General features: G+C 43.2%; 1 pseudogene; it reads left to right on the top strand.

Moving 5' to 3' along the window:
- Positions 1–8,891: 8,891 nt before the first annotated feature.
- On the top strand, positions 8,892–11,161 carry LOC127205369 (E3 ubiquitin-protein ligase MARCHF7-like; annotated as a pseudogene).
- The last annotated feature ends 16,518 nt before the right edge of the window (positions 11,162–27,679 follow it).

Here is a 27,679-nt window from a genome sequence, read left to right as displayed (position 1 = left end):
AAAACGTAAAAGAAGGGAAAATAAAATACTTCGTTAGATATAGGTCAAGTTAAATAATTATCACATGCCTGTTACTCAGGCAAAGTAATTTCATTAAAAAGTACATTGTTAGCTTTTTGTCTTGTGCTCCTACGCTCTCAAATAGGAATCCAGTGTGTGTAAAAGGACCATCCAGTACATACAAGGCAAGAGAAGTATACTATTTGTCATTGTTACTTATTTATTAGCTAGGAGGAAGGAACATCCTCGCCAAAATGTTTTAGAAAAAAAAAAAAAGATTTGAAATAAGCTTATTTCTAGTAGAAACCTCTCCTGGCTCTCTTCCTCTGCTGTTGCTAGGTCACGTGGCGTCTCCCAGCTAGAGTTGAACAGTCAGTTATGCCATTTCCAAGCAGAAAAAATGCTCCCATGGCAAGTAAACAGCCAGCCTTTCCGTGAGGTGACTCTGGTAATAAGCATTTTCACTGCTCACTTGTGCTTTTAAAGGCACAATTCTCCTGACTCTGTGCATGTCTTCCTAAGGTGTCATTCTGCATATTTAGCATCAAGATCAGCGGCTTCCCCCGAAAGGCAAAGTGTTACTATAATTCACACAGATTAGGCATATTAAGTATTCAAATCTATTTAAAATTATTCATTAAGCTTCTGCTAGAATCATAAAAATGTCTCATAACATCTGACTAGTTCAGCTGAGAGCAGTTGTTAAAGGGGGCTGTTCTGCGAAACCATTGTCTTTCTTTGGTGGTTGTTTGTGTTTGTGGGGCCTGAGGTTGAACCCGGGCACTTGTGCATGCTAGACAAGTGCTCACCCGCTCAACTGTAGCCTCAGATGAATTATTTTTAAATCATAAAATTAATACGTATGTCCAATGCATGAAAGAGAGTAAGTGGTTTATTAATCTACCATAATTACAATCTAGGATCACATGCACAGACTCCATGAAATTTGTAAAAATACAGAAAGGATAAGGAATGCAGGGGAACTTGATATGGTCCTGACATTCATTTTGCCTAAAATATAAAACAGGATCACCAGAAACACAGTTTCCTTTCTGCATACCTAAAAATAGTACAACTTGGAAATAGGAGTTTTTACAGCATTCACAGAGATCCACCTGCCCCTGCCTCCCCAGTGCTGGGATTAAGGATGTGTGCCACCATGCCAAGCTGACATTTAGTATTTCTAACTGTCAAAACAGGGCAGTACTTCACTATGTAGGCCAGGCTGGCTTCGAACTCAGGATTCTTCTGCCCTAGACATCCCTTCCAGGGCTAGGATTATAAAAGTCGACCACCAGGCCGAGCCCTGTGTTTCTAATGATATTCCCTCCAACAATATATCCTTAAATATTGTCTGCATTTTATAATGCCAATAATTTTGGTTTTATAAAACATAGGACAAGAAGAGATACGTGGTAGCTGAATTAAAGAAAAAGAGTCAACAAGGCACACCCACTGCCAACTCTGAAGAGGGGGTGGTTACACTCTCCTCCCACTCTATAACTGGCAGTCAAGCAGAGAGGAAAACAAGGAACTGAGACCGAAACATAACCATATGTCTTTGTCACTGCTCTGTTGCTGTGAAAAGACACCATGACCTCAGCAGCTCTTATGAAGGAAAGCACTTAACTGGGCCTTGCTTACAGCTTCAGAGGTTTAGTCCATTATCACCATGGTGGGAAGCACGGCAGAACAAATACACGTGGTCCTAGAAAAAAGACCCGAGACGGTCTATATCCAAATCCACAGGCAGCAGGAAGAGAGAGCCACTGGGCCTGGCCTGGGCTTCCGAAACCTGAGTCCACCCCAGTAACAGACACACTTTCTCCTAATCATTTCAACTAGTGCCTCTCCCTGGTGACTAAGCCTTTAAATCTATGAGCCACGGGGGTCAATGTTATTCAAATCACTACACCCCAGTTTTCTGGATTGCAGCCCCAATTTGTTTGTTTGTGTTTGTGAAACCAGGGATTGAACCCAGACACCTGTGCATGCTGTACAAGTGCTCTGCTACTGAACTATAGCTTCAGTCTGTTTCTTTTTAAAGCCTAAACCTAGATTCTCCCACAGCAAGAACACAAAGGAGTCTTTCTAAAAAGGAAATAATTTCATATCTAATTAAGTCTCCTCTTGAGTAGGAGTTTTTATTAGTTGTTATTTATGGTCTTGACACAGTAAAGCTAGCTGCCCGTCCATGTTAAGTTTTTGTCAACTTGACACAGCTGGAGTTGTCTGGGAAGAGGAACTTCACTTGAGAAAATGTGCCCATCAGATTGGTCTAGAGACAATCTATGGAGCATTTTCTTGATTAATGACTGGTATGGGAGGAACCAGTCTATTTTGGGCAGTGCCAGACCTGGGCTGACGGTCCTGTGTGGTGTAAGAAAGCAGGCTAAGCAAGCCATGGGGGGGGAGGGAGCGCAAGCCAGGAAGCAGTATTCTTCCATGGCCTCTACTTTAGTTCCTGCCTCCAGGTTCCTGCTTTGAGCTCCTGTCCTGCCTTCCTCTCATTATGGAGTGTTGGAGGTTGGTCTGATGTATTTTGATGCTAATTACTGCTTGCAGTCTCTGTGACCCACCAGTACCTTGCCTAAGAGCCTAACCTATTTGGCCAATAAAAGGCTGTCACACCTAGGCAGGGCAAATGGGATCGGTATGGCTAAGTTTCCAGGGCGTGGGGAGACACACAGAGAATCTTGAGAGGGGAGGAAACCGGAGGGGAGGAGAGGAAGAAGAAGGGTGCACCATGGGTTAGGTGGAGGAAAAGTACATGGCTGGCATAGATGGAGACTTGGCTCATATGATGATAATTAGAAAGTATTTGGGATTATGGATGAGAAGTAGCTTGATAGAAAGTATTAGAAGCAGATGGCATGGGATACCTGCCCCACTATATTTGTATAGTATAAAAACTGTGCAACTTTGCTGTTCGGGGTCGCCTTTCCTTATGGTGCAGGATGACCCCAACGTGTTGGAACAATGAAGCCTCTTGCTTTTGCATCTATCCGGTTTCCATCTCTTATCTGGGGGCTTCCTGGAATAGACTCTCCTAACATTTGGTGCATCGGCCAGCCGGGAAATGAAGCCCCTGTGAGAGGGGAAGACTAAGGTCGGAGGGGACGCTTGAGCTCACCAGTCAGGTACCGGAGTTGTCTGTGTTTGTGTTTCACTGTCTTTGCGTGTCTGTGTTGGCCAACACCTCCTGTCTTACTTTCAGTTTGTTCGCGAACAACGGAGCCGGAGCCGCTTGGCTTAGTCTCGAGTGTTCCTTGGGTTAGAGTCCCAAGTGCACAGTAGTCCGCGGGATTCAACGACTGTCAGGGATCTGGAGGATGCTACAGAGGGTGCAGGGGAACGCGGAAAGATTCCACATCTCCCAGTTAAGTGGTCGACTGGCTTCTGTGATTGTTGCCGGCTGTCTGCCTGTTGATTGCGGGCAGTCACCACTCTGGGGTCTTCACCACCGGCAGTGGTGATCTTTTTACCTACTGTCTCTTTTTTTGTTGTGTGTGGACTCGTTTTGTGCTGTTTCCTTTTTTGTCTCTGTGTGACTCTTGTGACTAAGAATCTTTTGTAGGAATTCCAGACCAGGTCTGGTTTTCTGATTCAGGCAGAGCCCAGTTACGAGATAGGCTGCTTTGAATTGGTTTCTGGCAGAACATGACAGAGCCCGCTGGATCTCAGGACAGTGGCTGTTCTGAATTTTGGTTCTTTTCTCTTGCCCTACCAGTAAGTTTTTGTGTGTAGTCAGTTTGTGTTTCTGTTTTCTTGTAACTGTCTCTGTTCTAGAAATGGGCCAGGTCTCAAGCATGGTATAGAGGCCTGTCCCAAGCATGGAAAGCCCTCTAGGGACCCCACCATGAACAAGGGGCTTTAGGATTCTTGCTGGTTGGTAAGGCCTGAGCCCTCAGCCTACAGCGGCGTGCCCTGCTCCCTAACTGCTTATGCTCTCTGGCTTGAGTGCATAGCATTAGGAGAGGTGTGGAAACAGGATTGCTAAGGTATGCCTACTCTCTCCTTGTATTTTAAAATGTCCTACCACGTGCACTGAACAAGCACCAAGATGACACTGGAACTGCAGGGTTTTTGGGGCGGCTGCTGTTTGGCCTTTGGTGAAGGCTTTTTCCAGCTTGCAGTCTGGTCACGAGCCTAGCCTTCCAAGCATGGTTTGTCTGCCTATCTTAAAATATGTTAATGCATGTGGCCACTATATGTTTGATTTTAAATATATAAATCTATTGTGTTCTGTATATCGTGGTTATAAATTAATGGTTATTGGGTATGGTTAAAAATCTTTAGCATCTGTAACAAATAGTTAAGCTTGTAATTTAAGGCTGGCGCCATTCTAAACAGCAAATAAAATGAGATAACTTAGGAAACAAATCTCCAACAGTACTAGACTTATAAATATAAAATTTTAAACAATGTTTCTTTAATAAAGGTATTGAAACTGTACCCCCAGCATATATCTGTGAACTTTTATCTAAGGATTTATAATTTGCTTACTGATTGTGATGCTTAAAATTTAAGTTCAAACTCTTGTTTAAAATATATGAGTGCATGTGTGTTTGTATCACAGATGTTATGTGATTCAATCCTAGTTCAAAATTTCTTTATTGGTAAAATGTTAAGGTTATGAAAATTGATTCAAATTAACAGACTGCTATATTGCAGATTTTAAAAATGAGTGATTCTAAAGATGCCTTTAAGTTGAAATATATTAACTTTAGAAATATTCAGTTGTTTACACTGTGAAAAATCTGGTTTTGATTTCTAAAAATTATGGTTATACTCTATGACTTTACTCTTAAACATAAAAGGAATCATTTATATTAATTATATTACAGTCAATACAGAGTACTAGTGACTTAAAGGAAACTTCTGTAAATTATAAGTTAAATGTTAGTAACACTGATAAATTTTCTTTTAAGAAAACTGTTGTATTTATAAAGATATGCCACATGGGAGTCAGAAAAATTTCCAGCTCCTATATTTAGAAATCTTGATACTGAAGTAAAGGACCTCCAATTTAATGGTCATTATTTTACTATGAACTGTTAAGAATAATTAAGAAGTGTAGATTATCGGTTGCCTCATAAATGGTTGTATTCTTAAAATATCTTTGACTGTGCTTATGGTCATGCGTGATTGCCAGGATAGGATTTATTTGGCCCCCTATGTTTGTTTCAAAATTAAACAGAATTAAATAACTGAATTATTACATATAACTGGGAGATACAAATTGATGTTCAACTGTCAGTAAAGGAAGGTTATATTTTGATTATAGCATACTATATATCGACTCTTTTTAGGTTTTGTATGTAATTCTTAAAAATGGTATGTGACTTCTCAAGGTCTTATTGTGCATCCTGGTATTATAGATGGGGATTGTAAGGAGGAAATCAAAATCATAGCATGTGGAAAGCAGGAGATGCAAATTAATGCAGGGGATAGAATTGTTCGGCTGTTACTATTTCCTTACATTAAGGGCAAAGCTGCTCCAGTAGAAAGAACAGGTGCATTTGGGAGTACAGGAAAACGTGTGTTCTGGCAAAAATGGTATATATTCACTTATAAGTGGATATTAGCCCAACATAAATACCCTCTGAGAGACTCCGCCCATCAGGGGATTGGGACAGATAGTGGGAATCATTGCCAGACTATGAGCAAAGAGCTGCGAGTTGTATGAAAGAGTTGAGAAATAAAGGAGAAGCATATGGCCAGCGTGGGTGGAGATTTTTACCCAGATGACGAACATTAGCAAGCATATGGGGTTATAGATTGGAGGTACTTGGTAGAAATGATTAGGAGCAGATGGCATGAGATTGGGGCAGGAATTCCATACCTGCCCCACTATGGGAAGTAGTTTAGGGGATTAATATATCTGCCCTGTCCAGATTAACTAAGGCTATTTTAAAATATAACAGGTGTCTGTGTCTGGATTGATTGCTAGCAGGTTAAAAAAAAATACTGCTGTAATAATAACTATAGGCCTAATAATAAAATATTCTTAAGCCTTACTGGTACTTTAACTGCAACAGGTATGTAAAGTTAAGAGCAACTATGACAAACTGTTTAGGGTACTCACAACTTATGGCTTCATTACATGCTAGTTCAGTTTTCTAAATTAATCAGTCAATGTAAACAATCCAGATATGCTAAAAAAAATAGATAGATTATCTCATAAGCGACACTTATCTGCAGATTATAAGTCAAGACATCCAGTCTTATGTTTGTTGGATGTAGTTTACAACAGACAGCTAAAGACAGACAGACAAGGATTCATCTCAGAAATGCTGGCCCTCAAGCTTGTCAGAGATCTGATGAATATGGCATTAAATATATTTAAAGTAGTTAGGACAGAGAGTCCCACATCTTAGCAGTGGCTTCCTAAGGTCTCCGAGAAGATTTTTTGGCATGGCAGAGGACTACAATGCTGGATTGTGGTGTTCTAACCACTAGGAGAAACTGCCAAATGCTTCACCTGGTGCATGGCCTGTGGACAACAAGTTGGAGATCTGGATAGTGATTGGTCTCACGTTGCTGAAAACAAGGTGAGGTCAATCTCTCGTGTCCTTTTTCTACAGAGACGGCCTCTTGTCTTCTGTGCCTGATGGCCGGACCGCCTCTGCCCACGATATAAGGAATCCACAGGAGCCTGGGTGAGACAACTGTCTAGGTGGCAAAAACTGGTTAGTCATCTCTGTCATTTTAATTGATATATAGATTCATCTAGGTTACAATTTTTTCTTATCAGGTCTCTGATCACAATAATGGCTAAGCTAATGGTAGGTTGACAAGTAGAGTACAATTAAATCCATTGTTAGTTCATTAGTCAGTTCATTAGCGAGTTATAACTACCAGATATTAGGTATCTTCTCTTATTTAAAAAGACAGACAAGTTTGCCTGGCAAACAGGCTTCATGTTAAAAGGTAAACACATTTTAATGTAACTTTTTACTAATACTTCATTTAAATGACTGCTCCCAGTAATCAACTGCATGTGTCTCTTAATGAGTAACTGGAGAAGGAAAACAAATTTAAAGTTTATATAAGGTCTGAGGATATGAAAGTTTAAGTTATGAGGATCTAAAAATATTAGAAGGACTAAGAAAGTGTTTTATAAATACTAGAAGGTCGAAGAAAATATCTAAAAGTTGGTAATGGAAAGAAATTATTTAAGGGTCTAAGAAAGTATTTAAATGGTAAGTGCAAGTGGTAAAAGTTAGAGGGTGTTAAGAAAAGTTTTAAGGTACACAAATACAAGTTATAGAGCTACAAAAATGGCTTAAGGCATATAAAAATGAGATCACTAAAGTTCTGATCAGCTTGGGGAAGCACTGACTGCTTATTAATTAGTTACAAGCTCAAGATTTTAATTTTCCTTTGGTTGTCTTCTGAATATAGACTTAAGGGTATTTATCACTATGCTAAAAACAAGGCTACTGAAACTGAGAAAAAAAATTGTTCATGCTTTTACTGGGCCTCAAAGATATGAGTCTACTGACGCTATCTTTTACAATTGCAATATTAATATGCTTCTTTTTGTAGGCTAAAATTCATATAAGCTTCAAGAGAATGAAAAAGTCATAAGAACTGGATCTACCTACCGCAGATCAAATGAACGCCAGATAAGTACACCTACTTGTTTCTGAAAATGGAGATTCTCCCTGGTCTTGGGATTCTTCACCTTCCCCAATTACTAAAAAATTTTAATTCTGTTCCAACTTTATATTTGTCTCAGCCCATTTTTTACCTGGCTAACACACTCCATCCAGAGATCACCTGTAGACGACAAGCTGCTGAGATCTGGACCTGCTGGAAGCTGATGTTAACCAGCTCCGCAGATATGACTGCTCCCTGTCTCTTCAACTAGATTGACTAAACAGATGCTTCTGATAAGTGCCTCATTACCTAGCCTTTAACTAGCTTTTCAGCTTTCCTGGGTCCCTGATAACAACATCCTAATGTCAGCTTGAAGAAGCTATAGAAGAAACTACAGCGTCCATTATCCCACCTCATAGGCTGAAATGCTACGTAAAGACAGAAAGACTCTGGCATAAGGGACAAATGGGCCTGTAGTTCTGTTTCTCCAAGTCATGCTTTGTACCCCTTAAATGATAGACTTTATGTTAGGTCTATACAAAACCACATTAATGATGGAAGGTTGGTTCAATCGTTCTCCTTGGTTGACTATCCTAATGTCTACTAACCTTCGGTCCCTGCATTCTAAACTGCTTAATTATTTTTATTATATGGTACAAATTATGGTACTAAGGCAAAAATATAAAGCTATAGGAGACTCTCAGATCATGTTAAACAATCTCTAAACCTGCTTCAAGGTTGAACAGTTACAAGAAGAAGAGGGGAATGAAGGAACCAGCCCCCCTCCTCGAGAACCTCCATTAAGGTCTCTGTAAATTTCCCCTGCTGCAGGCTGTTTCAACTTCCCCTCTCCACCAGTAACTAGAATGTTAAAAACAATTCCAAGAGAAACCACAGGCTGATAACCGACTGCGGTGAGCACTCCCTTTGCTGTCAGCTGGACTCTTCCAGGACTGCCTCATTTATTGGACTGATGCTTTTGATTAACCTAAATGCCTGGTGTTTCTGATATGGCTTGATATGTCCATGTATCCTTGATTTAATTTGAAAAACCTTAAGAATGGAGTCTAAAGCTTCCAGGATCCCAAGAAGAATTTCTGTTCAGCCCTCTGGCTCTTTAATGCTAGGATGGTGTCTGGAAGCCGAGGAACTAGTTTAAATGATTCCTATCATTCTAGAGACTCTCCTCCCTTTAGATCAGATTCTGACAATCAGTCTACATCAGCATCTGCATCACCATTTCAGTCTACAAGGTATAGTGAACCTGAGATCACTCAGGGAAACCAGCAACGGGATCAGGTTTCAAAATGACCTATACTTTCTTATACAAATTGTACATCTACCTCAGCTGGGAGAAATATTGGAAGTGGTTTAAATACAGTATCTGATTCTTCTCAGAGGCATAGTCAAGGTCCCAGTTCTTCATCAATGGTACTTGATTCATTTGGAACAGACTTAACGAGAGAAAGGAGAGATTCGGAGAGGAGAACAGATCCTCCATTAGCCATCTTATAGATTATAATCACCCAAGTGGTGATTTCACAACTCTATCATATGGTCAAGAAAGAGTTCATTCTTCCTATTCACAGGAATACCTGTTATGCCCAAATTTTGAGAGACTCCCCAAACAGACCACCCAAGAGCAGAGTCCAAATGCAATTGCAAGGAAGCCTTTATTGCAGGTTCAAACCTGGGACACACCTCCTATGCACTGACTCAGCAGATGCAGGGAAGTGGCTCCAAATCTCAATTGAAAGGGGTTTTTATAGGTTTCAGACAAAGAAATGGGTTTTATGGTATATGATTGGATGGCATTTGGGCAGAAAAGCTACAAGCAGGGAGTTACAAGCCGTGGCCATTTTGTGGTTGGGTAATAGGTATAAGGGCCTATAAGTTGGCCTATAGAAAAGGTTGGTTAAAGCAGTCATGGGGGCTTTAGGAACTTTGGCCTGGTTTCTCCTAATCATTTGTTGCTATGTACCAGACTTACCTGCTGGTCAGCTTGACCAGCAGAGAATATATCTGGACTTTTCCAAGTGAGCTGATTGTGTTGCTAGGAAATATTTTTCTGTTTGGACTAGTTTATGGTTTTCCTGAAATCTGAGTTCAGCCCTCGGCCAGGTTAAACACAAAATGGAGTTTCTTTTTCAAAATGGAGTTTGTCTGGTCCTTACGACCAAAAGATAACTCAGTGAGCACTTCACAGTTGAATTCATCATCTACCAGCCACCAACTGCAACAGTTCACACTGCATTTTCATATCTTTCAAGTGGAGATGAAACCATGATTATAAGCAATTCAGAAAGGGTTGGTTCATCTCAGAGACTGTTTCAAGAATCTCCTGACAGTGAAGGTAGGTGTGCAACTAGGAGACTGCTATCACAGGTAGCTTCTAGCATGTCATCTACTTTTTTTTTTCTCACAAAGATCTAGTCAGAATTCCTTGCATACAAGATTATTGAATTCTGAAATTTATATTTCTCCAAGAGCCTTGACTTCCCAGTCTTGCAGAGTAATGGAGCATCATCTTCTGAAGTCAATGAATGATGGCAGGGCATCTGAAACTTCTCAGGAATTTAGATTTCTTAGGCAAAGATGAGGTTTGTCATCTCTTCGCCAAAATCATAGCTCTGAGCCAGAGGCAGAAAATTTTAACCACAAATCAGAAGGTAGAAATACAGGACGTGGCCATCTTCCACACTTAGAAATAGATGCACGCCTTTGTTCCCTAGAAGGAGGCAAGAGGGAAGAGATGAGTCTTCAAGAATGTCTCCGTCAGATGCACCACCTAGCCCTCACGTGTTCAGAAGACAATCAAACGAAGTAGCTCATCTTGAAGCTCAGAGTGACCCCGTTGGGGCTGCCGCCAATAGACCACAAGCACCCGGAGCATCCCACAGTGCTTCTGCAGGTGGCTCTGCACCAGATTGGCTTCAGGGTGCAAGAAATATAGGATTCACAGGGATTCTTTCTCACTCCTTACTCCGGTTTGCAGTCCCACCAGCACTTGGAAGTAATCTGACCAACAAAGTCAAGATTACTGCAGACAGGTATCCTTTATCCTGGAATTCAGCTGATAGGAAAAGTGATAAAACTAAAAGTGCACCTTCAAGAGACCCAGAAAAGCTGCAGAAAATCAAGGAAAGCCTCCTTTTAGGGGACTCTGAGGAAGAAGAAGGGGACTTATGTAGAATTTGTCAGATGGCAGCTGCGTCATCATCTGATTTGCTGATGGAGTCATGCTGTAACCACCTGTGAACTTTGTAAAGAGAAGCTGCAGCTTAACCTGGAGGATTTTGATATTCATGAACTACCTAGAGCTCATGCAAATGAGCAGAGTAGGAGCTTATCAGCTCTGGTCTCTACCTAGTTGTCTTACTAAACTTGTGTAAGCAAAGCTTTTCCGATATGATGGAAAATACAATTGAATCAAGCACTCATGTCCGATTTATGAACCTTGCAAGAACTCTTCAGGCACATAACAGAAGATGGCAAAACTTCAGAGGATGATTCTGAAGAAGATGAAGACCATAACAGAACATTTGATATTGCCTAACTGCATATAAGACAGGTGGATGATCTGTGAACATGTTTATTACTGGTGACTAAGTGTGAGTACTTTTGTGGGGGAATGCCTATTAAATAAATTGACTATATATAAAATGAATATATATATTCATGTATAAATGTAAATATATATTCATTCTCAAGTGTTGTTGAATTGAAATTCTTTAGCTGGACTTTTTAACCCTGGCCAGCAAATCTCATATTTATAATATATAATCAAAATCATTTTTTTCTTTTAAGTGAGTAGGAAAGCCTTACCCTTGTTTTAAATATCTAAGCAATGCTCATCAACGTATTTCTGTGTTACCAGTTACAATAGTCATATTTATGGAAAAATGTTTGTGTATTAGTTTCCTGCCAGTGAAAAAGTCAGACAAAATGTGCTTTTGAAATGAAATGAAAATGGCACCTAATTAGTTTCCCTTCTTAAATGCCTTAAGTTACTGCCACATTTTGATAATCATTTACTTCCAGTGTTTAAAAAATTTTTTTAAGAACAGGAAGTTTGAAGAGCATTATTATATCAGGTTTCCAAATTTAATTTGAATTCTAAATTCACTTAGCAATTTTTAAGAAAAAAGTATGTAAAAGATGTAGAAACGATGGATAACTTTTGTATTGATTTGCAAAATGCAGATTATATTTGATAGACCATGATATGTAGGTATTCCTTTCAGGAGTATTACCACTGTAAATTAAATCAGAATTGCCAGTCAAATGATATTTAGTTAGAAATTATTGAAAGTCTCAAGTTAACAGAATATTTTTTTAAAGCCCACAGTCAAAGTTTAAAACACTGGTTTTCCATGTGTTTTTTAGTGTTGTCACTTCTTTATTAGAAAAATATAAAATAACCTGTTTGGATCCTGGTCATTTTTAGCTGATCCTTGCTAATTCTGAGCATTTCTTTGATGATTGTTAATATTTCTCACTACCTTTGCAAAACAGATGAATTACTTATTCAACGTGAATGAGTTTGCACTATGGTCGTGAGTTGTGTAAACTTCCATAATGTTCTCCACTGTCAACACCCTTAGGACATACATTTACACTTCCAGGTGGTTGCAGATGAGTTCAACGTTGTAACAACAAACAACTTTTGCAAAACCTAAATAGAAACCATTTAATTTCTCAGATGTGAATGAACAATTTGCTTACACTTTGTTTCAATGTAAAATGTTGACTTGAAATAAAGTGATACTGATTGGAAAAAAAAAAAAAAAGACCACAGCCCTATCTCAGGTCTTGACTCCCTCCCAGGCCCTCTTTCTTTTGACCTTCTTCTTCAAGATCTCTTTTAACTAACTCCAGACTCTGCTCCAGTCTTGCTCATTCTGAAATTCTTCTCTGTGCTGAAGTTAAGAATCTCGCTTAACCGGGGCAGAGCTCCCTAAAGGGTGAGGGACTCCTGAGGACCTCGGGTACAGTAGTAACAGTGTGTCCACCAGTGGCAAGGGCTTGCCAGTCCAAGCTAATGAGGCTGGTGAGTCAGGCAGGACCCTGGGAAAACAAGAGCAGGGTGGGAGGTTGAATTAGCCCTAAAGGAGAGCCAGCTGAGAGCAGGATGGGCCTCTGGGCACTCAGGTTTTTCCTCTGGCTGCCAAACTCACCCCAGCCTCCTCCGATGGCCATGACTCAGCCCCAAAGATTATTTTTAATGAATGTGGACTGTAGATAGAGCTTTCAGAACTTTAAGCATTTCGCTTCAATTGTGGCATTAAAAAACCTACCCTACTCAATTCCCACTCAGCTAAAGGTAACTCTTCCCTAGTGGAATGAATAGGAGTGATAGGGTTATGCAAAGGTCCCTAGAGGACCATAACTGATTAAAGTAATTAGTCTGGTTCGGTGATATCACTTGTCTCTCTTCTGAAGGTGAATTATGACATTTCGCTAAGGAGCTGAGCACCCTGAGGAAGAACACAAAAAAATTCCCATTCATTGCTCCGCCCGGATAGGAGGGGACACAGCCACCACGTGTTTTCTGGTCTCAGGCTACAAATGACTTCAGTGGGAGGGGCCAGCTTTATTCTTCTCCTCCTGCTTCTGCTAATGAAGGTTCCCCAGGGCAGGTAAGTTCTGGGAAGGAACTTCCGAGGTCCTGGGAGGACCTGGGGACACAGTCGCAACCTCTGTGCGCTGCAGGAGTTGCATAGAAAAGAACCATCGAGGTAGGCAAGAAAGGGACCAAAGCCCCAGGGACTCTGGAGTGATACACAGACTCCACAAAGAGTTCTAGGAAAACATGGGGCTAACGACAGAGACAGCGGGCACGGCAAAGTGGAAAAGCTCGAATTCACAGCCAAGTTTCTGGAGAAACTGCGATCAACGCACTAATTACTTAGGCTGCCTCTCCTCTCTTGAAAGCCGCAAGCCTGCTGTCCCCTCGGTTTTTGGAATGTGGAACCAGATGCATGGCCTGGGCCGCAGTTACTGCTTACTCATCCTGGTCGTCTTGGTATTCTGCTGGGCTGTCCGTGCCTCCACAGGTGAGCTCCTGGGAATCTGACTGGGGAATGAGGGACAGAGAGGGGCAGACATAGGCCATAGTGACTAGGAGAGCCGGTCCTCCCAGTGGGACACTCCTTGCCTTCCTCGGCCACCTACCACTCCTTTGGGCTACTTCTGGGTGTCAAGGCCACACTCTTCCAGGACTTGTAGAGGAGTGGAAGAGTAACAGAAATTAGTTACTGCAGAGTGGGAGACAAGGGCTAGAAGAAATGGGAGGTCAAGGTGGCAGATAGAAATCACAGAGTGCTGTGGCGTGATGGGCACACGGTGTTATCTCTCTAGGAAGCCAGCACAGTCTCCTGTACCCAGGCTTTGTGCCCTCTACAAACTATCTTTCTCACTCTCCTACAATCCCTCCAGGATGCCCTGGGCTCTTTGCTTTTGAACTTTACCAGCACATCAGAAGACCCAGGGCCTTGTCATCCATATCCACACGCTGCCCCTTTTGTTTGTCAGTTTTGAGGCAGATTTCAGTCTGTCATGTTGAACTGGAAATAGCTGAGGAAACAGCCGCTGGCTGTCAATGTAAACAGTCACGCAGGGGTTGGAAGGAATGCTCTACTGCAGCCAGATTGGCCAACGCTGCTGTGTTTACCTTACTAATCATATGGACCAATGTCCATTCTGTCCAAACTCCTGCCTGGTTCCATTTCTGTGGTTATAACAAAATGCTATAGCCAAAACCAACCTGGAGCTCAAGGCTTGACTTGGCGTACCATTCCAGATTATACTTCATTATTAAAGATAGTCAAGTAGGAACTTAAATTATCACATTTATAGTCAAGATCTGTCACAACCCTTCCGACCAGCGGAAAATAAGGACGCGACCCGAACGTTCTCCTCCAGGCAGTTTATTCAGGAACCTTTTCAGCAAGCTTCTTCTTCTCCCGCTCGCTCGCTTCTTCCCCCCAACACCTCCGTGCCCCTTTATATCCTCTGCCTCAACCAATCAGCAGCCCTTACGTCGGTAGCTCCAATTGGTTCCTGACAAGGCCCGAATAAGGACTTGTTTACCAGGAGCAGAATTGCAAGTCATCCTGCCTGGCAGGTTGCCAGGCGCCATCTTAGCGAGGGCGATAGCTTCAGCTTCCCACAAAGATCAGAGAGAGAGAGAGATAAAAGTACCCATGCTGCTCTCTTGCTTGCTTAGGTCAGTTTTGTCTTATGGAGTTCAGCATTCCCTACTTGGGAATGGTGCTGCCTGGAGGATGGGATGGGTGTTCTTACATCCAGTAGCTTCACTAAGACAGTCTTCCACAAACATGGCCACAGGCCAACCCAATAGAAATAATCCCCTTTGAGACTTTCCTCCAAGGTGATTTAAGATTGTGTTAAGTAGAGTTGTGTCACAGAGTTCAATGGTCTGCTACTGACCTACTTGTAGCCTCTGGGATCTGAATTCCTCTTCTCTTGTACCTAGTCTTTCTCTTCCCACAGAACCAGTACTGCTGATATTAACAGTCCTGCTGGCTTTTAGTCCCAGCACTAGGGAGGCAGAGGCAGGTGGATCACTGTGAGTTTGAGGCCAGCCTGGTCTACAAAGCAAGTCCAGGATAGCCAAGGCTACAAAGAGAGACCCTGTCTCAAAAATCTGAAACAACAAACAAAGATATTTGCAGTCTAAAGTAAGGAATGGTTCGAAACTGCCTGTGAACTGATCATCAGTGGGCCTTCCCTCCTGCCGCTCACGTCCGTGTGTGGCCTTTAACACTGCACTGGGATGACCAGTCCAGCCTTTAAATACAGTAGAGGTGTTGAAATACCACTTCCTAATTTTGTGTGTGGAGGAGTGGAGGGTGGAAAATAATTTGGGAAGACATGCCATGGAGGAAACTGACCCCTTGAGAAAGCTCTACCTGAAATCTCTTTGCACTGTTGGTTGTCTAGAAAAGCAGGGAGACAGGATATAAAAATGCCTGTTGTACATTTTAATTGAGAGTAAACCCTGTTAGTATGAAATGAGATTAAATTTAACTGAGCCTCTCTGCGTATCAATTTCTCCACATAACCACACAGACTGAAAAAAGATATGAGGTAAATTTTCATAGTCACAATTTAATTGTCTTAAATTCCTTTCACTGTCATTTTCACTACTGACATTCTCAATCTGTCATTTGTAACAGAATAATATTAGAAGATTTTTTATGATTAATTAATACCACTGTATTTTTTAAAGTATATTTACTTTTCCTTAAAAGGGGTAAAAATTTGGAACAGATTATGAAAATTGTGTTGTCCTGAATAATAGTTAGATGTCTATATAAAAATGCTTACTTAAAAAAAAAAAAAACTATCAGGATGGTATTGTCCAGCTACTCTCTCATATGTATCTTGAAGATCTTCCTAAATCAGCACCTGCAATCACTTTTCATAAACATCACATGACATGTAATCCTATAACTGTGTCCCAATACACAGTCTGTCCTGTGTGGGTCTCCTCCTCCCTGGGAGGATGTTGGCCACCAGCCCACAAAGGTAGGAGGAGCAGAAGGTGAGACTCAGAGCTTGGAAGGCCATGAGCAAGAGAGAGAATGACCACTCTGGGAACCACTTCAGGGAGATAGTTCAACTTTAATTGAAGAGAACAAATGCTATATACCCCTTGAGGAGTGAATGGGGGCCTCCCAGGATGGGCGTATGTAATCAGTTGGAACTAGGCACTTTAAGGATGTTTGATATGCATTTGGCAGCATGCTCCTCTCATATGAATGTGAACGTAGTACTTAATTATCCTATAGGTGCAAGGAGGGGAGAGCTAGCAAGGGGCTGTGTCAAGGGACATATATCAAATGCGGTAAGGGGCATCTGTGTCTAAAGACAGTCTCTAGATGGAGTCAGGCAAAAAGCCAGAGGCCCTGCTGGGGAGAGGGAGTCCTGCACCTGACCCGAGCTCAGAATGGCTATCCTGACTGAAAGGACTGCAACCTCAAACAGCCGTCGTCTGCTTTATTTTATAATGGGGACATGTCATCATGAGCTTTGAAAAATCTGTCCTTTATATCAGAGGTATCTAGGGTCCGGTAATGTGCCATGGCCTGATTGGTGGTGACTCTAGCAATGGTGGGAAACTGTCACCAGAGGAACTGTACGAGGCAAGGGGAAAGCATCAAAATAAAACATAATTAGAGGGCTAATAAGGGGTAGGAGCTAGGGAAACAAGGGGTTACTGAACCAACTTAATTGCATCTGAGCCAACCCTGTCTTAGTGAGGCTTCTATGCAGTGGGTTCCTTAACCCTTCTTTAGCCGTTCTATAACCTATACATATACGTCACACGCGCACACACACTCACACACCACATGTATGCACATACCCCATATATAAACAATCATAAATGCCATACATGCACACACACAATACATACATGCATCTTATACATGCACACATACACCACATACATGCACACATGCCATACATGCACACAAACACACACCACACACATACACATACACACACACACACACACACACAGGCAGCAGTGACTTCTATGCTGCCTGTGACTGCTGGGTCAGCTGGAAATGACAGGAGGAGGTCCTGGGTTCAAGGCCTCTTGTTCTCTCCGTTGCTGTTCATGGATTTCTTCTGTCCCAAGGAACGTAGGGGACACTCCTGAAGCCTGAGGTGCTTGCAGAGGGAGAAGTGGCAGCTGACTTGAGAACAAACCTCAGTCACTTCCTCTAGATGAGATAAGATTTCCACAAGCATCCGGTGAACAGGAGATGCTCTGTCAGACAGAAGTTCTTGTCTCTCCCTGCTAGGCAGCTCTCAGCACACAGTGACTTGCTATGACCCTGCAGCAATGCCTCACTTCTGGATGTCTTGTCTGACCGTGGCCTGTCCACCTAACCACCTAGAGGGAAAGTGCTCACCTCATGAGTCTCCCTGAGGCCTGAAGCCCTTTCTGATAGGCCAGGACCTGAGGTCACTCTCTCCCAGGCCCAACGCCATGCCAGGAGCCACTTTGAAATGCACTGCATGTTCTCTATCGCAGGGAAGCATGGCAGCAGGCAGGCATGGTGGCTGGAGCAGCGACTTGAAAGTCCACATATTTTGAATTTAGTTTGGTTTAGTTTGGTCTGGTTTTGAGACAAGTTCTCACTATATAGTTCCAGTTGTCCTAGTATTTACTATGTAAAACAGGCTGGTCTCAGGCTCACAAAGATATGCCTGCCTCTGCCTCTTAAGTGTTGGGATTACAGCCATGTGATACCATGCCCAGCTAAGAGCCCACATCTTAAACCTCAACAAAGGTCCAGAGATGAAGAAATGAGAATGGCTTTCAAAGCCACACCCTCAGTGATGTACTTCCCCAAGGGAGGTCACACCTCGTTAACCTATCCAAACAGCTGTGACCAACTAGGGACCAAGTATTCAGGCACCTGAGCCTATGAACGACCGTCACATTTAAACCACCACAGCAGATATCCACAGTAGCATCTGGGGGTTCACTCCTGAGTGACAGGGCAGAGATGGAGAAGACAGAGAGAACCACTGCACTTTCTGAGGAGATGAGTGGTCCCTCCTTGTTGGGACCTGGTCTGTGGGTCTGTCTTTGAGGAGTTCACTTTTAAAGGTTTTTTTAGATATCTATTTATGCATATGACTGACTGCATATATATATGCGCACCATATATGTGCCTGATGACTTTGGAGCCCAAAAAAGGGCGTCAGACCCCCTAGAAGGGACGTTACAGGTAATGATGAACCACAATGTGTGGTTGCTGAGAGCCAAACCTGGATCCTCTGCAAGAGCCACAAGAGCCTGCATCCACTGTGCCACCTCTCTCACCCTAATGGTTCAGTTTAAATACTGGGCACAGGAGCCTGGGGCTTTCATGGGACAGAAGCTTTCAGCTTCTTGGTCATCTGTTTTGTCTTTAATTATTATATCCAGCCACATCCGGTTTGGCTAAACATCTCTCTATATTTAGGATCATCCATGAGCATCTCACAAGATGACACCCTTCTCTCTGGGCATGCTGAACTTGCTCCTCCACAGGAGTGTTCCAGCATCCGGCAGACCTGCATGAACTCTCCACCCTCCCCCGGAAACGTTTGCTGTTCCTTCCACCTCGGTATGTGCATTTCTCATATTTCTCACCACCGCTCTTCTACTACCAGACATAACATCCTAGAGCTTCTGCATCTTGTAGTGTGGGTCATCCGTTGAGCGGTTCCAGGAAGCCACCCTGGAACACTACATTATGTCCAGGGGACCTGACATTGGCTGTTCTAGTTTCATTCTGTTGCTGGGATAAAACATTCAGGCCAAAAGCAACTGAAGGGGGAAACTGATGTATTAGACTTCTACTGCTAAGTCATAGTCTGCCACTGCAGGGAGCCAGGACAGGAAGTCAGAGGCAGCCTAATTGCTGTTCCACACACTATTACCTATGACCAAGGAACTTGCTTCATAGCAGGAGAGGCTTAGCAGTAACCATGGAGGATGCTACTTGCTGTCTGGCTCACTAGCTCAGGCATAGCTAGATTTCTTATCCAGCCAGAGACCACCTGCCTAGGGGATGGTAATGCCCACAGTAAGCTGGGCATTCTTATACCATTAACTCTCAAAACAGTCCCTCGATAGAGACTTCCTTCTTAGGTAACTCTAGGCTGTGTGAAACTGACAGTTAACACTAACCAGCAAGAGTTTCAAGTCTATGATCTGAGCATACCGACCAATAAAAACTGTCTCTGTCCATGAAACCTGTGTTCCAGCCTAACCCTGCTCCACTATGGCTCAGCATCCTCACACACTATGGCCCAGCATCCTCATACGCCATCCTGCCTCCACATAGTCTACATGGACAGCTTCTGGAGATTTTACAGAATGAATAGATCCAGAAAAAAGATCCTGAACTTTTCCTGCTGTAATTGACAAGGCCTACCCCTAGCAAGGACATGTGATAACAGATGAAAGAATTGTCCTGGTAGAGAGCAAGGATTAGGCACACCTTGACCTGCACCTTCCAGTAGAAAAGAATGGCTCTCTCTCTCCCCTAACCTCATTACGTGTTTCCTTCACAGAGGCTGCCTCTCTTTGCTGTAGCTTCACTATTGGCAGGTCAGGATCTGAACAGTGGAAGAATGAAGTCCGAGATGATGCCACCGATGCTCTGGGGAAGGGAATGAATATCAGAAAGATCTATGAAATGTATGGTGACACTCTGAGAGATCTACTTGACCTGTTCAAAGATCAAGCTTACATGATGCAGGAGTCTGAGGTAATAAAAGGTAAGTTTCAAATGGCCCCATAGGGCTGGGGATGTAGCTCAGTGGTCACATGCTTGCCTAGCATTCATGAGGCTCCGGGTTCAACCCCCCCTCCCCCACTGCTACAAAATGATTAAAAGAACATATCAGATGATCCCCTGAAGGAAAGAACAGGATTTGTGACAAGTTAGGGACATTCAACGTTTTCATGAAGGAAAAAAAAAAAAAAAAAAGAATCAGTGGTTATCCCATATAAGACATCCATTTGCAAGAGCAAAATGTGGTGAGTAGGGCAAGGTCAGAGGAAGGGAAGGGATGGGGACAGGTAGGCAGACATGATGTATCAAGGCCAGTGACTAATCTCTTTCCAATGGGCACAGATCCCTTTGCTCTGAAGGCCGTGATGTATTGCCGGTATACAAAAGATGGACATTTCAGTGCATCCTGGGACATTGGCCTGAATGGACAGCAAATGGCCCACTTAGATTCAAACGTTAGAAAGTGGACTGGTACCGATTCTAGATTCAGTAGGATTCAAAACGTGGAAGTAACTGACTCTTTAATCAAGACCTCAATGGGCGACTGCAGGACCTGGCTTGATAAACTCATCTTGGATGGGAAAGGAAAGCCTGAGCCTACAGGTAACTGGGAAGAGGGTAAGAAAGCCAGATGAAGTGTGTCTGTGTGTGTGGTGGGGGGGGGAGATTTTATCACCATGAGTCTCACATTAGTGGCCATTTTCCCCATCATTCATCTCCTTTCTCCCCCTCTCCTATCTCATTAACTGTGTTTACACTGGTCGCTCCCTGTGGTTCTCTCTGGCTGTCACAGTCTGGGCATCCTTCTATTTCCTGGCCTTTCCTCATTCTAGAATCACTGTCCCCTTTCATCTCACCAAGCTCCTTCTTCTTCCCTGCCATGACCCTCCCATCTCAGCTCCTCTTCTGCCAGCAGGAAAGTGGAAGTCCCATCATCACCCTGCCTCCCCTACCATAGCTCCATGACTCTTTTGGGGACCAGGGCATCCCCTCCCCCTTCCTCCTCAGGACCCGTACAAATAGTTGTTCATAGCAAAGTGGGTGGAAATCTGTGTGCTCCTGAGTTACCCAAGGAGCCAGAATCTAAGGTGAGATTTCCTCAGATTTAAGGTCTGGTCAAAGACTCAACTTGTGTTTCCACTCCAGCCTTTCAGGCCACTACTGCAGCTGTGACCCAGCCTCAGTCCATGGCATTCATGCCCAACCCGTCTGTCCCACTGATCTTCGCCTGCTTTCTTCTCGCATGTTTTCTGAGGTGGCCCCTTGGCATGGACAGACACTAAGGACACTGTTGGCAGAGGAATAAAGGACAGATGGACAAGGAATGCTGAAGAGGAATGAATTCCTGGAGACCTGGTCTTGTCCCTCACTTACTCTCCACTGGGCTCAGAGAAGCTTCTCTTTGCACATCTGGAATCTGTATTGGAAGAAAGAATGAATTCACAAGTGTTCCCTCTGACCCCCACATGGGCACTTTTGCACAAATGCCCTAGCACTCACACATACACATGATACACACACACACACACACACACACAGAGAGAGAGAGAGAGAGAGAGAGAGAGAGAGAGAGAGAGAGAATGATAGAAAATATAGAAATAAAAAAACAATAATAAAATAAGGCTCCTAAAGCAGAGTATAATGTATAAAATTCATGGTTGAAAAACACTTTTTAATTTTTTTTTTTTTTGAAGCAGTGTCTCACTTTGTAGCTGAAGCTGGCCTCAAACTCACAGATTGACCTGCCTCTGTCTCCTGAGTGCTGGGATCAAAGATGAGTGCCACCCTCACCCTCATAGTGATCACTCACAGTGATCCTCCTGCTTTAGGCTTAACTGTGTGTGCCACTATGCCTGTCTGGTCATTGAATTTTAAGCTCTAATTGTGTGCTAGTAAAGTATTAGAGCTTTAAAAATTACTATTTCACCCAAATTAACTTGTTAAACTTAGTGGCCTTGAGCAGACTGGCACTATTAAAGTGCCTGAGGCATCACTACAGGAAACCAGTTACAGCCAATCACAGGAAATGGAAACCGAGGTGCTAGACTCATGTGTCATCTGAGTCTATCCCTGGAAGCCCAATTGAGATACAGAGTCCAGAGTCAATGCAAACGCAAAGAAATTTATTAAGCCAATGTGCCGGGGTCCACCAATCTCTGAGGAGATGGAAGACCCCGTCCCACAAAACCTCAGGGTTTAAATATGTTTTACAGAAACAGAGCCTAGTGACAATGGCTAAAGAGTGCTAGGCTAACAATAGGGGTCTAACATACTAAATTCTAAGAAGGGTGAGACAAGAGCAGTAAATTCCAGGGGCAGGGTCAAGATGGAGACTAGTGGAGAATTTTTAACTCGCTCCTCTCAGTTTGCTGTTACTTTGTTTCCTCTCATTATCAGTCTGCAATTTTTAACTTGCTTGCTGGGCTGACTATTCTGTTGTCATGGTGGCTGAGTTCAGGCCACCTGGAGTCTTATATTTCCTTAGCTAGTAGAACTCCGTTTCCTCAGCTACACTATTTCTTTAGCCAATAGTGAAACACTATTTCCTTAGCTAATAATGTCACTGCTGAGTTCAGGCCATCTAGAATCTTACAGAGGACTAGTTTTTTAGTAGAAGTCACTGGTAATTATAACAGGGGCCCCCAGACCTTAGCACAACTGACTCCATGATGGAAGTGCCACTCAGGCTGTAAAACTCAGCACATCTGTAGGACCACCTGCCAAAATGAAAATAAAGGCCGAATCCATCAAGGTCCATAGTGCTGGAAAAGTCTCTATATGCACTAACCTTGCTTTTTGGCTTCTGTAGCTCTGCTTCTGGCTAACTGTCTATGTTTAACTGAATTATGTCAACCCAGAACATGTTTTTTGTGCCTAAAACCTCTCCCTGAGAAAAGGCCCGTGCTACACCGGGATCTTGAGGACCCAGAGTAGTCACCAGATAATAAAGAGTTTCTATTGGCTTAAACACCATGTGTGGCAGGGGAGGGGGATAAAGGAAAGGAAGAAGGAGAAACTTTGGTCAGGATGTAAATTAATTAAAGAATTCTTTTTAAATGACCACGTAGTCTGCTCTGGTGAATGCCCCAGAACAGGGGTGTCCATCCTCCATTTTCCTCACTACAGCTGCCTGATTGCTGACTTGGTGTCTTTAAAATGTCACCTTTCAGCCCTTAGTGCTACTGTGACTTGAGGTGCCAAGGTAGGTTGGTACTCTTTGGGGGCCTCCCTTTCTCTGAGAAGGAGGGGGGAGAGGATAGGACTGAGGGGAGAGAACGGAGGGGGCTGGGATCAGGCTGTGACACAATTAAACAAATGAACAAATGGGAAAAAGCCATCTTCCTATTCAGATATTTTTACACTTTCTTCATGTGATTGCTGTACACACGTTCAGGTTTATGCAAATGTGTGATGGTCTACATTATATGATTTTTATCTGAAAATTTCAGAGTATTCTTTTGTAATTAATTTTCTTCATAAGCTTTGTGGCAATGCCCCTATTCTATTTATGACTGAACAGTTGTAGTACCCTCTTTGTTCTTAGTCAATAGGTATAAAGATCTAGCAAGTTCACTAAACTTTGAAAAGTTTAGTGTAGGGAGGGGAGAATGACTAGGGAGGGATATGTAAGGGGGCTGGGCCACTGGGGCCAGAATTAGGACTACAGGGAGCAGGAAGGGGAGGACAGGGGGTGGGGAGGGGATCTGCAGGAGCAAATGAGTTTAGGGTTCCAATGGAGGAAGAGGGGAGGTGGTGGGAAGTGCAGAATGACTGGCTGGGGAGTGGAGGGGGACCCCAGAAGGGGCGGGGTCCGCTTGAGAGGGACAATGGTAGTGTGGCTGAAGCTAAGGGACTCAGGGCAGAAACTTAGGAGTGGAACTGAATGCTGCCTGGGCCAGGGACTGGCCTTAGGTTGCACAATTCCCATTCTAGCTGCAGGCTGCAGCGCCACCTACTGGAGATAAAGACTTTGGAGAATTCTATAGTTCACCCTTGAAAACACTTCTCACCCGACCCCCTACCTGCCCTAGCAGGGACTCAATATGTACACCAGGCTGGACTTGAATTCACAGAGATCCTCCAGCATTAGACATAAAGGTCTGTGCAACCATGCCTGACTCTCACTGGGTCTTAAGCTCTAATGGTGTGCTAGTAAAGTATGGGAGCTTCAAAACTGACTATTTCACACTAATTAATTTGTACAACTTAGTGGCGTTAAGCAGACTGGCACTATTAAAGTGTCTGAGACATCACTATAGGAAACCTGCAACAACTAATCACAAGAAAAGGAAACAGAGGACTAGTTGTTTAGTAGAAGTCACTGGTAACTACAACAGGGCCCCCACACCTTAGCACAGCTGACTCCATGATGCCATGATGGAAGTGCCACTCAGGCTGTAAAACTCAGCACATCTGCAGGACCACCTGCCAAAATGAAAACAAAGGCCTAATCCATCAAGGTCCATAGTGCTGGGAAAGTCTCTAAAAGCACTAGCCTTGCTTTTTGGCTTCTGTGGCTTTGCTTCTGTCTAACTGTCCATGTTTAACTGAATTATGTCAACCCAGAACATGGTTTTTGGTGCTTAAAATCTTTCCCTGAGAAAAACTCCATGCTACACTGGGATCCTAAGCACCCAGGGTAGTCACCAGCTAATAAACACTCTCTATTGGCTTAAAGCCATGTGGGAACAGTCTTGTCTGGTGGATATCCCAAAGCTGTAATGCCCACCCTCTGTTTTCCTTACTGGAAGCTGTCTCTTCACTGATTTGGTGTCTTTAATATATCATCTTTCCATTCAGATGCTTTCAAACTTTCTTCATGTTGTTGGAAAAAAAGCAAAAGAAATTAGTTCTGAATTCTGCCATTTTGTTTTCAAACTCCATTCATTTGTGGGGGGGGGGACTAAATTCAAGGTCCCAGGTCCTAGGGGAGCTAGGGACTTCCCAATAGCTGGACAGTTTCTGTTGGGAGGAGACAGTTGTCTCAAAGACAACTTCTCCATCTTGCTGGTGCGCTTAAACTAAGTTCACGTTCCCATGCCAGGAACCAACTCTTATCCTGACTGATAAAAAAACAACATAAATTGGTGCAGGTGTTTCTGATTTTCAGGCTTAAATACTCTGTGATATTCTGGCTGGGTGTTGCAGTTCAGTTACCTAGTCTGTTCTGCAGCCCTGACTGATCAGTAGCAGCTTGATTACAATAGGTTTTATCATTTGCATTCAGCTGGTGTTTGAGTTATGTTGGATTTAGGCAGATCTCATAATAATGTGATTGCTTTACAGATATTCAGATCAAACTAGGGTCATCCTTTCCCACTGATGCCAAATAAGGTACCCAGTAAGGGGAACTGCATCCAAAGGGAGGCATAAGAGTCAGAGATGGCCCCTGCTCCAGTTGCTAGGGGATCCACATGAAGACCACTGCACATCTGCTACATATGTGCAAGAGGCCTAGCACCAGTCCAGTCATGGTCTTTGATTGGTGGTTCAGTCTCTGTGAGACCCCATGGGTCCAGGTTAATTAACTCTGTAGGTCTTCTTGAGGAGTCCTTGACCCTTCCTGTTCACTCAATCATTCGCCCAACTCTTCCAAGGACTCCCTCTAGGAGCCTTTCAGAACTAATTTATTTGGGGTTCTTATACTTCTACAGCCCTTCTGCCAAGCCCCCAACACTAGGTAGGAGAGAAGGAAGGTCAGTGGGGAGAAAGGTCATAGACCTCTTTATTTCTTCTGGCTGGTTAGGCTCATCAGCTTCTTTGGAACAATACCAATCTCAGTTGTCAGGATATCCAGCAGGCCAGGTAACCAGCAGCCTTCCTCTTTCTCCATCCATCTTCTCAAAGCGTACTTGAAATATCCTCCTCTCTGTCACAGCCTTTTCTCCTCTCCCTGGGCTCTAGTATTTATACCCTCTCCGAGTCCTCAGAATTCAAGTAACTGTAGCTTGTCAAAGACCATGCCCCTCTCCAAGCTGTGGACAAACTCAAGGCAACTCCATACCTCACACTTGGAATTAAAGCAAAAACATATTTACATAACATAACTGAGTTTTTAAAAGTTGTCAAAACTTCCCTATGGGGGCCACTCATTTTCAAACCATCACATTCCACCCCCTGACTCCCATAGGCTTGTAGCCATATCAGAATGCAAAAATGCATTCAGTCCAACTTCAGAAGCCCATATTGACTATCACAGTCTCAAGCTCTTTCAAAGGCCCAAAGTTGGGCTAGAGAGATGGCTCAGAGGTTAAGAGCACTGATTGCTCTTCCAGAGATCCTGAATTCAATTCCCAGCAACCACATGCTGGCTCACAACCATCTAATGTAATCTAATGCCTTTTTCTGGCTTACAGGTGTACATGCAGATAGAGACTCATATATGATAAATAAATAAATACCCAAAGTTCAAAGTTTCTTTTGAGACTCAAGGCAAGACTGTTAACTGTTACCCCTGTGGGGCTCCAGGACTGTGGCTCCAGAGGAACTGGCATGGAACTTGTGAGATGGAGCATGTTCAAACCCCAGAAATCTTAAAAGTTGAAGTTTAAATCTCATCCTGAGAACAGAAGGTGTGAGACAAATCTCTCTCCTTGTTTCCTTGCCTACCCCAGTAGCAAGTGACACAACCTCAAGGTGGCTACAGGTGATGAGTCACATAAACTGTCATCTCTTATCCTCCCCATGCAAATAGGGCATTGATGCACCTTAGATCCAAAAGTCAAAGGCTTGAACCCCCTCAAGCCCCTCCCACTGCCCAAGGTTTTATGTGTCCCTGATTCACATCAAATAAACCAGTGAGCATCATCTACTTAGACAGGCTGATAACTCACTTCAAGAATGAAAGGCTCCCCTTCTCGCTGAAGAATTCATCACTGGAATCCTGGACTTGACTGCAGGGTAGGCAGTTGCTGCAAAACCACCACCCTCACTGCTGGAGCTCACCCAGCAGCTGCAAGCTTCTCCTAATCACCAGCAAGTCAGGCCAGATTGCTTCTGCCATCTTTTGTGCCCCCATGCTTGCTGAAGTGCTGCTCTGCAGGATGCCATTCCCCACTTCCCCAGTCAGCAGATGACTCATCCAAGTTAGGCCAGTCTCCAAGCCCTGAGTTCCTCCTGCAGTCACAGATAATTGCCCCATTGCCTGTGCTTTGATTAGCATCCCAGCCTTCCTGGGCCCCTGACAACAATGTCCTAATTCAGACAATATGTCATCCGATTCCCCACCTAACAGGCTGAAATGTTACATCAAAAGGAATTCCCTGGCATAGGGGACAAATGGGTTGCTATAATGCCAACTGACACACCCAAAATGGGCCCTTAGTCCTGCTCACCACGGTTATGCTTTATGCTCACTGCACAATAAACTTTATTTCATGCTTCATTCGAATTAAGAGCTTATTAACACAGTCAAACATGATGTTAAAGATATTATCCCTTATATAAAGGACAGGAGATATGCCATTAAAGATTTGATTCAGGAACATAAGAACAGGGGGGAATGAAGAGATCATGTTAAAAAGCTGTCAAACTCCATTTGTTAGAAACAACCTAACTCCATTCCTAAGACCACCCACTCTGGGAAAATTCCTTAGAAAAGGTCAAGCTGACCACAAGACTAGATATGTTTATGATCAATAGACCTATCCTATGGCCTAATTAATCAGCAAAATTCCCCAACCATAAGCCCAGTTGCCCCCACTTTCAAGGTCAGCTAGAACTGTTTGTTAGCAAAATAAGTAAGT

The sequence above is a fragment of the Acomys russatus genome, chromosome 21 (genome assembly GCF_903995435.1).
Source record: "Acomys russatus chromosome 21, mAcoRus1.1, whole genome shotgun sequence".
Lineage (NCBI taxonomy): Eukaryota > Metazoa > Chordata > Mammalia > Rodentia > Muridae > Acomys > Acomys russatus.
Note: the sequence above shows the minus strand (reverse complement) of the source record. Positions and strands in the feature narration are given on the sequence as shown.